The sequence below is a fragment of the Gorilla gorilla genome, chromosome 22 (genome assembly GCF_029281585.2).
Source record: "Gorilla gorilla gorilla isolate KB3781 chromosome 22, NHGRI_mGorGor1-v2.1_pri, whole genome shotgun sequence".
Classification (NCBI taxonomy): Eukaryota; Metazoa; Chordata; class Mammalia; order Primates; family Hominidae; genus Gorilla; species Gorilla gorilla.
This window is the reverse complement of record NC_073246.2, coordinates 17,402,424-17,415,499: the sequence shown is the minus strand read 5'-3', so window position 1 is coordinate 17,415,499 and position 13,076 is coordinate 17,402,424.

Below are 13,076 nucleotides of genomic sequence, written 5' to 3'. Positions count from 1 at the left end.
TTTCCCTTCCTTCACCTTTCTCTCTCCGTCCCTGCCTCCTCCTCTCTTGTTCTTTTTTCTTTTTTGTCTTTCTTCCTTATCTTTTATTTCCAATTATGGGCCTTGTTTAGAAAGCCAAGTGACACAACTCCTTTAGGTAAAAAGAATAGTGCCTTACTCCAAACTTCTTACCCACTAGTCCTGTGCCTCAGATTGGTCATTTTTTATTGCTTTGCTTGTCTCTTCTGCCCTTTAACTTCATGTTTCTAAATAAAATGCATCTGTTGCTTTTAGAGCTTTTTCAATTTTATAAGTTGTCTTTTTACTTCCTTCTAACAAAGACTAGGATTTAGCTGTCTTATGCCAATGCTAACACACATACTTTATCCTTCCATGGTAGTTCCTTGGTACATCTTAAAGTCAAGATTTGGTGTCTGCGTGGTTATGTTTAAGTTAGATTTTTGTTTATATCAAGTCTTGTAGAAAACATGGTAATATTTCTTTTCTTGTATAACTTTTTATTTTTCCTGGATTTAATAATTGCCTCATTTATTTGCTTGTGTCTGTAATTAATGTGTCTATAATCTGTCTGACTGAACTCTAAGCCTTATAAATGTAGTCATTCAGACTGGTTTTATGGTTTTCTTGGTGATACCCCTCCTGGAACCATCTGGTTTCTATTCTGATCTGAACTGATTGCTCTGCTGGCCTCAGTGTAGTTGTTTTCCTGGGACTTTCCTTCATCTTCATCCTGGGAATTCCCTTAGCTTTTCTTCCCTGTTGGGTCCCAGTTCCTGAATCATTTGTCTTTTTTGATTTGGAGGCTTTGATTTTGGGAACACATACATCAGTATCCTCCCAGGAAAGTCAGCATGCCTGGGAATGGGCGGAGGGATGGATGATTGTTTTGAAATTTTGCTGCATGTCTAAAGATGTCTTCTTTATTTTACACCCACATAATTGATTTATAATTTGGATTGATATAGGATTTTGTGTTGTTAATTATGTTCCCTCAAATTTCACAGGTTTTCTCCACTGAATTCTAGCTTCCAGGGAGGCTATCAGTAATTCCGAAGCCATTTTAATGCTAATCTTTCTCTGCAAGCTTTTAAGGTACTCTCATTGTCTCAGGCTTTCCCCACTGAGGGTTCTTTTCATTCACTGCAATGCCTGCAAGTAAACTCTTTAGAATTTGTGCTGCAGACATTTATCAAGCTCTCGCTATATGCAATAACTATCTTAAAACTCATGCCTGGAGTGCTATAAAATTTTCTTTTATTATTTCCTATTTCCTACCCTTCATTTTCTATCTTCTCAATTTATAGTGCTCCTACGATCTGTCTGTTGGATATCAGATTTGACTCTAATTTTCTTACCTTTTCTCACTTATTTTCAATTTCAGTTTCTTTTGAATAGTTATCCTCCTATTCAAGAGATGTCCTAAATTATCTTCTGTTGTTTAAAAAATGCAACTTCTTAACTATCTGATTAAATTAATTAAAGTTTTAAAGTTTATTTTTTCATTTATCCTGTTTCATGTAAGTTCATTTTTTTCTGTTTTGGATTTTTTATTTAATAATAGCCGCATGTCTCAAATAATTGGATGTTACACCACTTCAGAGTATGGCTTTGAGAACTGGTAGTAAGCTACGAGAGACCAGCCTTGTTGTCTGCAACTGTTTTCTCTAGGACTAATAAATTCTGCTAAAGCTGGTCCTCCATTCTCCTGCCAATCAGGATATAAAGCTAGCATCCTTCAATCTGAATCTTCCAGGGGAAGGAAAGAGAAAGAGTGGACCAGATGTCTCACCATTTAGAATGAAAATGATCACCCATTGCTGGCCTTCCTTTCATGGTTAGTGTGTCTTCTGTCCACTTATGGAAATCTTGATGATAACGCGTTTCTCCCAGAGTCAAGGACGGACAGCTGCTCAGCTTTGTGGGATGAGAGAAGGCATCTGAGGATATAACTGTTCCCTACAATGTTTCATTCCATTCATCTGGGTCAGCAGCCTCCCACACTCCTCTTTCTGAGCTACCTGGTGCTTCTAGTCCCTGAGTGTTTTCAAGGTTTTGTGGTCTGTTTTTGGCTTCTTTTCATTAGGCGTGTACATTCCCAGAAAGTTCAAATCTGTGTGAGTTACCATTTGGTGATGACTCATCTGCTGTTTTGTCTGCTCTTTGTCTCTATGTTCTAACCATTTGGGGGATTTTGGGAGATAAGCATATATGTTCAATTGGGTGCATTTAATTTCAAGTCTATTTTACTGTTTCGTTCTATCCATCTTTCCTTTGGTCCAGACATTTTCTCTCCTCTCATTTTATTCTTCCCAGTCTCCAAGTACCCTAAAGCAATGATCGTGGCCTGCCATCGGTCTGTGAAGTGGGCAGCCAAGTCATGGCAGGACTGATTTTCAAGAGACAGGAACTAAGAAAGGTGGCCTGACCTCAGCCTGGACTATGGCTTTTGAGGGGGACTGGCAGGGCGTTGCTGGGCTGGTCTGGGGATAGGAGGCAGCTGGTCAGCAATAATTACTACAGGCTGAGAATTGCTCCAGGCTGCCTGGAAAGGAAAAGATGGGCATTGTAGGGATCACCTGGACCTGGTCAGGAGATTCTCAGAAACTCTAAGGAGATTCTGGGGTGGTTGAGGTCACCAACTAAAAGGCAAGAATGATTTCAGTCTGCTGCATTCATGATTACAGCTCCATGGTTTTCTAGCTGTGGGGCCCTTAGGAAACTTGCTTAATTCTCTGAAATTCAGTTTGTTCAGCTGCAAAATGGGGTCATTAGCCATACCTTCCTCCTAGAGTTGTGAAGTTAATCCTTTAATATATTAAATGACTAATATAGCTTCATGTAGTGACTCAAGAAAAAAATGGTGTGGGAGGACTAGTCTTATCATGCTTCATGTGTGACACACGGTACATCCTGTTAATAAACCTTTGTTAACTAGTTGAGTGAAATACATCTAGAGCTAATTATACTGAATTGAATTTTATAGCCAGTTTTCTATGCTAGGCAAGAAAACTAACAAAAAACCGTTTTAGTTGTTGCTTTTAGCTGGAATAATTAGCCACATAGCACTGCAATTGAAAAGATGTATATTTCCAAATCTCTTCCAAATATTCCAATCTACACTGCCAGGTAGACAAATCATGACTGATTAACCAAGAGCTATGCTTTGTTTGGTCCAGTAACAACTCTGCCCCAGGCACATCGGCACAGTCTTCCAGGGACTCTGACTGATCAGCAAAGAACCAAATGGCTGGTAATTTCTAATTTATAAACACTGCTTGACGTAGGCAGTTGGGCATTCTGCCACACTCCTATGGCCTGAAATGGCCCAACCACTTTTCAGTGCACGAAAAGCAATTTCAAGTGACTTAATAACTCTTTACCTACCCCTCTGTTGGGGTCCACAGACAACATTGGATGGAGATGGCCACCAAGTGGCCTCAGGACAAGGAGCTCAGATTACTGCTTCCCAGGGTTTCCAGCTGAACAATGAGTATATTGTGAAGGTCCCATCTGTCAAAGTAATCAAAGTATAAAGAGGGAAATGATACAATTAGACCTTTAAGACACATACATTTATCTTTGGTTTTTCAAAACTGATCGCAATTTGGCCAGGCTTCCCTTGGCGAAGAAGACAGAGATTGGCATTCTTTCATGCAAACTGAAATCTTGCCTAAAATGAATATCCGAGTACAAAGGTGAAAAAACAGAGAAGCAAGTAGGACTATTGAGGGAGGCATGGAAAAAATCCTGTATATAAACTAAGTGTTCCAACAAGGCAGATAACTAATTAGCTTAGGTTAAGCACTACTTTTTTTAATGAAACATATCCACCTGCTAATAGCATGGAAGGCTATATACAGAAAAAAAAAAAAAAAAGAACTGAGATAACTCCCGATGGTAAAAGGCCACTGTCCTCTCTGGTTGCTGTGACCTCTAGCAGTGTTGCTGCTGGACTCCCGGTTCCTTCGTCAGTTCTCTTCTGTACTGAGGGACTCATGCAGAACTCGCGCTCTCACTTTCAGCCTCCTTGGCAGCTACAGTCGTGTGCTAGACCCCCACTGTTTGAAACTGGTGGGATGCTCCTCCACCTTTCAGATGCTTTCTCTCTGCTCACCCCAAAGTCGTTCCTCACCTCTGCCATCAGCCATCTATTATCCGGTTACACACAAGCCCCACTGCTTCAAAGCAGTGACCTCCCTCAGTGACCTGAGCCCAGACTGCCACACTCAGACTAACCATCTTTGGACCCTGCCTGGGGCCACATGGTACTAGTTATGATTTCCCCACAAAAATCATTACCTTCCTGAAGGAGAACTTTTCTTCTTCCTATCTTCCCCATTCCCTTAGACCAAGCTAAGCAAGACTCATTATCCAGGTGCTATGGCCTCTTCTTGCTTCTCTGGTGAATGAATTATTGGGTATTCGGGGCACCTACAACCTTGTCTGGATCTGAAAGGGCATCAAATGGAAGGCAGGCAGACACCCAGACATCCCTTAACAACTCTGAATGCCATTAGGCTGGTGTCCTTCCTCCTGCAAGGTGCCTTAGAGCAAGGGCTCATCATCACTTGTCTAGACAAAAATCCTGATCTGTTTAATGAATCTAGCCTTACAAGAACCTCAGACACAAGCAAGAGCATCACCCCAGGACCAGTCCTAAGAAATGTGTGTTTAAGAACCTGAATGGAATTCCTAGGCCATATTTTGTCCTGCCAACATAAGGGCATAATACTGGACTAAATATTGGTGAAATGTCCCTGAAGATGATTAGAAATATGCAGTAATTTTTGGGGTCCACTGTTGATTACTCCTAACTTGTTCTTCATTTTTCTACCTTGATGATAGAAACAATCTCCTTGGGAAAGGGAAGTGCTTCCCCAGTCCCAGTCACATCTGTAAACTTCTGGCATTTAAAAACTGGGTTGGTATTTACTGTGGTGCCAGTCTACTCTACCTTACATAAACAAAGGCTTCTCATTTTAAAGGAAGTAGGGAATCCCTTTCCAGGATTGATGTCTTCAGGAAATAATACTGGGGAAAGTCAGTTGACTAATGTTACAGCTGGACTTTTAATGATCAAGACTACTTTTGGCCACCTGGACTGCTGCTTCTTACGAGAGCTGAAGCAGACCTAGAAATTCAGACTTTGAGGGATTAGATCAGGTTTCAAGGCATTTTATGTCTTCACCAAGTAGGAGCAACCAACCAGGAAAGCATCATATATATCAAGGACAATGGGGTTACTCCAATTTTACACATTTTCTGTCCCTATAACTTCAAGGCACAGGTGAATGAAATGACCCAGTGAAGCCAGTTCATCACTGAGCTCCATCCACAGCCCTTTAAATCTAACTGGTTCACTCACACATCATGGTGCAAAGAGCATGGAATCAAATTATAAATATCGAACTCATCTCAAATATTTGCCTAACACTCTCAGGCTTTGCCACCTGACCTGTTATTTCCAGCTCCTCAATCTTCTGGCTGTTCCAGCTCCCCAAATTTGGCTTTAAATCCTCTTGCTGTTTAGCACTCCATGTGAACCTCATTAATTGGTTTTTAACCTCAAACCCCTGCTATACTCTTGGGATCAGAGCAGGGCTGTTTCCCTAAATGTTTTGGCTTTCCAGAATGCTGACTGTCACTCACACCCCACCATTATGTCCAGGTCAGCCCCCTTAAGCTCCTTTTTTAATTTTTGTTAGAGCAAGATGTGATTATTCATTAAATGCCTAAAGAAACGTTGCCATATAAAATATTTTAACTGATTTGTTTTTAACTTTTTGAGCTATGTGTATCCCCTCTCCAACCCAAGTACATAATGCTGTAAGTCAACCTAAATCATTTTTGAAGACTTCCATTAGATGTACTGCTACTATGGCCTCCTATCTCTATATCCACAGCTACATTCACATGTTATTGACACTGAACTAAGCAATCCATTAATACATACAAACATACTCACAAAAAATTAATCTTCCTTTCATCCCTAATTCCTGCTTGCAAATTGATAGTCTTTGCCATATCTGTGTTTGCATCTGATTCTGATTCTTGGCCATTATTTTCCCCTGGATTCAGTTAAAGTCACTTCTTCCCATTCCTGCCATTTTCTCCCAGCTGACTACTCAGCCACCTTTACACAGCAGTATGTTCTGAGACAATCTTATGCCAAAAATTCTGTGTTTGCTCTTGAGGACAGAACTAAAATAGATAAGGCAAAATTATAGCAAAAAATGGTATCTTAATATAAGGAAAATCTAGCCATGTGTGGTATTTTGCTAAAGCTGGCTATCTCCGAAGTGATGAACTCAACTGCAATTAATATACTTAAGTCAAGGTTGAAGGACTAACATAATAAAATATTGTTTTTGGAAAGAGATGCATTAGAGAACTCCAAAGAGTCTTTCTACTTCTAATATTATATAAAAATAATATGTTCAAATAACATTAAACTCAATTTTGTCTGAGGCATCAAAGGCTGAGAGTAAATGGTGACTTTCACATCCCCAAGTGAGCTGAAGGAGCAGACTCCCTGCAAAGCACATGTTATGGGAGTGAAACTGGTTCTGCCAGCATAGGGAGCCAACCAGGAAAAGAGAATTGTTGCGGAGAAAGGGATAACCCCATAGCCTCTGCCATATATAGTTGCTGAACACCATTCTCCCACCTCCTCCAACCAAGTCTAAGCTTTGAAGAGAGAGTTCAACTTGTGTTCTTATGCCCAGGGAAATGCATAGAAATAAAGAATGGGGCCAGACACAAGTTTGAGAAATTTAAAGGTGACAGAAGTCACTAAAGCTGCCTTCCTCATGGTACAGCAAGATGACACAAGTCCTAGAAAGGGAGCTACACTTACAATAACAGGCTCAGTTTCCCCATGGGGCAAATGAAGCTGTTCTTGAGCCATCCTGAAAGAGCCTCCACCCAAGAGGGTTGCCTGAATACCAAGGGGATCTTAAAACAATGTGATAGAGTGCTAGGATCCAGGGTCTGAGGGAGGAAGTGGGAAGCTGATGCTGGAAGAAGCGTTCAAGTATCAGCTAATACTCAGCCAATCAATACACACCACTATATGTGGAGGTCCCTTGTGTGTTTTGAGGATACATAGAATGAATTGCTTGGAATGATGGGGAGTTTGGGGAACTATCACTGGAGGATTAGATTAGGACCAAACTTTGAAGGTCAGCCTAAATTGTATGATCTAAATCAATACATGAATTCAGCATAGATATTAGGCTGAGAAAGATCATGATGTCAGATGATTGGGAAATATATTCTTCCTTGGTCCCACTTATTTCCCTATTATGAAGCAGATTTTTCCCAAATTAAATTAAACCAATTTCTATTGAGGTTTATTCCTTCATATTCTTTCCTTTATCCTTGTACTCAGCTTTTTGCTTTCCATATGTTTTTTGTTCACCTACATGAAGTCAGATTTAATCTTGTCTTCAGTGCTCTATGCTAGTGTTACATTGCCTGCTAATATCATTCCTACTTCCTGAGATCATTAAACACAAGACATTGATACATCTTATCAGAGTCTTTATTTCAATTATTATACACCAAACCCAAACTTTCTGTCTAATGTGATCCTCACTTCCTTAGAAATGCATCTGACTTGATCATCAAATCATTCTACTTAAGCCTTTCAAAATTTAGTTAAAAAATCAATTCGTCTATAATGCATACAATATTTCTATAGAATCAAAATCATTATCCCAAAGGAAAGATTCCAAATTAAGGTTATTGAAAACTATATCCATCCTAAAAAAATTCCACTGTGCCTCACCTTACTTCCAACTTCTATTTAATTCTTATTTGAGCCTAGGCTCTTTTGTCAGATAGGGCTGGGTTTTGAAGGAGCTGTCCACCCTAGCAAATGTCTCAACATTTCAAAATATTAATTATAACAGTAGTCAATTAGAATGTTTCTGGCAACTTTCTAGCTCTGAAAGTGTTTTCTAATAATAACTATTGGTGATATTAATAAAGAATCTTGGGAAAAAGGAACAACTATATAAAATTGTATTTCTGCATACACATTACTATTGTCTCTTATGTCTGTTGCATATGTTTATTTGTTTACTTGGTGCCAAAATCCTGGAACTGTGCTTGTGGGACATGTACAAAGAAAGCGTCTCTGGTCTCTGAGGTCTTTCCTGATTCATCAAAATGTATTAGGAAAGAAAAGTGACTGTCTTGGCAAAGAACCACAGTATTTTGCTGCATTTGTTTGTTTTTATTAACACAACTCATATTTGAAATAAAAACACATTTTATACCATACTCTTTGGTCCCCTCATTTTACATACTATCACAACTTAAATGCATTTTTAAAATAAGTATGTACAGAAGGGTGTTATTTTTGTTTTCTGACTTTAACAGTTGAGAGAGTGTGTGTGTTTTAAGAATTCCTTTAGGTCTGTTCAATTTATCTCATTTTGTTTTGTTTGTGTAACTTAAAATCACTAATCATTTTCTTGTTTAATGTTAAAATAGTTCAGATAAAATGCAAAAGCACGAAATTGCACCTGATACTTGAAAGTCACTATTCCTGACAGCACTTCATCTTTTTTCATGCCCATATTGGCTTTTCTCCTGGCCCATCCATTCCTTAATGTAAGTGTTATAAATTGCTCTAAAGTGCCATAAAGCATAATATACATAAATCAATATTTCTTGGTTAAAAACTTAGAAATTCTGGTCCACCTCAGGTTGGTTATAGGTGTCCTGAATCTATCATGTCCCTTGCTTATTTCATCTTACCAGAAGTCATTTCTGGGCCCAAGAATGCCTCCCTTTTTGTTTTTCTCTCTGACCCTTGTCCCCTGGACACTTGCAGTGACACATCAGGATGGATTGTGGGGAAGATATCATCCAGCAGCCTTAGAAAAGCCCCATTCTTTTTCCTTTTGGCCTCTGATCCTGGCAACTTTGGAGGAGTGGAGTGATGTTCTCAGACAAAGTCAGACCGCAGGCTGGCAATATGTCAAGCTCATCTGAGGCAAATTCCAGTTTGTCATGGGAAAAAAAAATGTTCATTTTCTTCTGGGATTCAATGAATTAAGCAAAAGCCCACTCTTTTCCTTCTGGTTTTTGCAAATGTGTCATCTGATCTAAATGGAACACCTGCAGGCAGCTTAATGACAAAAACGACACATTTGAATTCTGCTATCTTTGGAATTTTTTAATATGATCATATGCTGCACCCTTGGGTAGAAAACCACATCCCTCTCCTGGAAATGACAGCTTGCCCCCACAGCCAACTGATGCTATTTATGTGGCATTGTTGTTATTTATTCCCATCTCAAAGGGGATGATTGAATGGCTTTGTGGTTTCTCCCAAGACGCTGTAGAGCTATATAGTATGAAATCTGCAAGCTCAGGTGATCATCTTTCTTGAGAAGATTTTCACAGGTGGCTCTTTGGAAATTGCATGAAAATGTTGGTACGACATTAGACAAAGTGATTTTATTAAGCTTATTGACTCACAGTTCACTTTTCTTACTAATTGTGATCCTCTGCACACAGAAGGCAGACTGCCTTCTCCCTAAAACCTCACTCAGCTCCAGCAGAAAGCAGGCTCTTCCTGGATATTAAGAAGCAGCTTTTGCCTGAGGAAGACACAACTACCTAGATTGTGTTTCATGGGAATAAGAATGGGGAGAATGAGACAGACTCCAATCCCCCAGTTATCTCCCTCCCACCTGTCCCAGTCTCAAACACTTTCACTGACATTCATTCCTTGGAATTTGGAAAACTTGTACATCAATAGAAAACTAAGTGATCTCTAAGTATATGAAAAGATGCTAAGCTGTACTCATAAGGGCAATATAAATAGAAAAGATCCTCAGGTGTCATTTTTTTACTAATGATATTGGCCAAACAATTTTAACACAAGAAGGTTTTGTTATGTCATTGCTGGTGATTCAAGCCTTGTGGAGGAGCACTAGGAATAGCTATCAAACTTACAAATGCAATTGTTCTTGGATTTCAGCAATTCCAATCTTAGGACTTGATCCTATAAAAAAAAATCCCTGCATATATGAATGACAAATATATAAAATTATTTCTTGCAGAGTTCTGTAAATATCAAAATTCAAAACAACTTAGACTTCTTCACTAAGGGACTGGTTAAATTAACCATGGTATATCCACACAATTGACTATTATACAGTACTACAAAAGAAAGTGGCAGCTCTTTATATACTGGAAATATCTCTAGGATGTATCTTTAAATGGAAAAACAAAGACATAGAACAGTACATATGTGTTAATATAAGTATACATGAAAGAGGCAAAAAATTCATATTTAGTCTTGCTTTCTATTTGCATAAAGATATACTTAAAATATAAATTAAAAACTAATAACAGGGGTTACCTGTGGGAAGTGATGAAAGGAATAAAACTGATGAGATTGGAGAGAAGAGTAAGAATTCTCAATGTATACTGCTTTGATTTTTGAGCTGTGTGAATGTGTAACTATTCAAAACATTTTAAAAATAAGAAGTCATATATTTATTTACTTTGTAAAGCATTTTATTGGGGTAAAACATATATAACAAAATTTGCCACTGTAACTACTTTTAAGTTGATAATTAAGTGGCATTAATTACATTCACAATGTTGTGCAACCCTCACAACTTTCGATTTCCAAAAATTTTCATCGACCTAAACAGAAACTCTGTATTCATTAAGCAATAACTTTCTGTTCTCCACTCTCCTCATCCCCTGGTAACCTCTGATCTACTTTCTGTTTCTATGAATCTGCCTACTCTAGAGATTTCATATCAGTGGAATCATACAATAGTTGTCACTTTGTGTCTGACTAATTTCATTTAGCATAATGTCTTCAAGGTTCATCCATGTTGTAGCATGTATCAAAATTTTATTCCTTTTTATGGCTAAATATTTTATCATATGTATATAACATTTTATCTATTCATCTGTAGATGGACATTAGGGTTGTTCCCACCTGTTGACTGTTGGGAATAGTACTTCAATACACACTAGCATGTGAGTACCTGTTTGAGCCTCTGTTTTCAATTATTTTGGTTATTTACATAGAAGTGACTTGCTGAGTCATGTGGTAATTCCATATGTAGCTTTCTGAGGAACTTCCAAACCATTTTCCATGACAGCTACCCCCTTTTACATTTCTACCAGCAATATATGAGGGTTCCAATTTCTCTACACCCTCACCAACACTTGTCATTTTCTGCTATTTTGATTATAGCCATCCTAAAGTGTATGGAGTAATAGCTCCTTGGGGTTGACCTACTCAAGATGTTTAAATTGATAAGAAAGCTATTCATAAATGCCTTCTATTAAAACGTAGAAGACAAAATTGATGGCTCCCACCTGTAATCCCAGCACTTTGGGAGGCCAAGGTGGGGGGATCACTAGAGCTCAGGAGTACAAGGACAGCCTGTGCAACATGGTGAAACCTCCATCTCTACAAAAAATCCAAAAATTAGCCAGGTGTGGTGGTGTGCACCTGTGGTCCTAGCTACTTAGAAGGCTGAGGTAGGAGAATCGCTTGAGCCTCGTATGTAGAGGTTGCAGTGAGCCAAAATTGCACCACTGCACTCCAGCCTGGGTGACAGAGTGAGACCCTGTCTCAAAAAAAAAAAAAGAAAGAAAGAAAAAAAAGAGTAATACTGTGAAGAAACACCATCTCAAATTTGTTACTAAATCAACAAGTTGGCTGACATTTAGCAGACCTCAAGTTGCCAAGGTGCGGGCACTGGGTAGGCCCTATCCTCTGAATGTACTCGTAATTACACTCGTAATTACAGTTGTTATTATTATTGTTGAATGTCTATCAAATGCTAGCAATTTATGCCATTATTTTCCCCTGAAAGTTCTCTGAGATAGATATTTTTTATCCCTATTTGATAGATGAGGAAGCTGAAGTTCTTCCAGGATAAGAAAGCCAAAGTCAAACCGCTGGTAAATGGCAATGCCAGGATTTGAATCAAAGTTGTCTTGATGTCTGGACTTTTTTCCACCCAAAACAAGGCCTTTAGGCCCAAGTCTTTTCCTTTCTTTCTGATTTGATACTGTGGCATCTGAGCTAGTTTACACCATTTTCTCTGAAATCTCAGGCTCACAAGACACCACCAAAGAACACAGATCTTTCTATCAGCTTGGCACCTGGAGCTTTCTCCTTTCTCTGAGACCTGCAAATTTGAATATATCTGCAGCCAAATGGCAGGTTCCTTCACAAAAGGAAGTCAGCTGTAATGCACAAGAGATAGGCTGACTGCTTCGCTAATCTGAACTGGGATCTGGCAGGAGAAAGGTGAGCAGACCCAATGGCCAGAGCTTTCCATCCATGATCTGACAAGTGGAATGAACGGTCAACCCCTTCTTTGTAAATCATGCCTTACTCTGAGCACAGTGCCCTCCTCTGTGAATAGCTGCTGCCAAAATGCTGGATGAAGTGGCCTAGCCCACCTAAGAGAGTCTACTGAAAAGCTCACCAATCACCTCTTCACCAGGTCCATGTGTGAGTGGGGTTGTTAGCAACACCCATCTGCACACAGGGAAATATGAAGTCCCGGGAAATTCATGATCTTGCCAACTGTGCTGAATTCTTTCCCATACAAACACAAACTGCTTTTTTTACCACTTCACTGCAACACAGAGAAGATTTTAATATAATATATTACAATAGGATATATTACAATGGTAATACACACACAGACACACACACACACACACACACACATACATATGAAAACTACTCATTCAGGGAAAACACCACAATTCTGTTGTATTAGTCTGTTCTCACACTGCTAGTAAAGACGTACCCAATAGTGGGTAATTTATGAAGGAAAGAGGTTTAATTAACTCACAGTTTGGCATGGCTGGGGAGGCCTCAGTAAACTTACAATCATGGCGGAAGGGGAAGCAAACACGTCCTTCTTCACATGATGGCAGGAAGGAGAAGAATGAGTGCCCAGCAAAGGGGGAAGGCCTTATAAAATCATCAGGTCTCATGAGAACTAACTCACTATCATGAGAACAGGATGGGAGAAACCACCCCTGTGATTCAATTATCTCCACCTGGT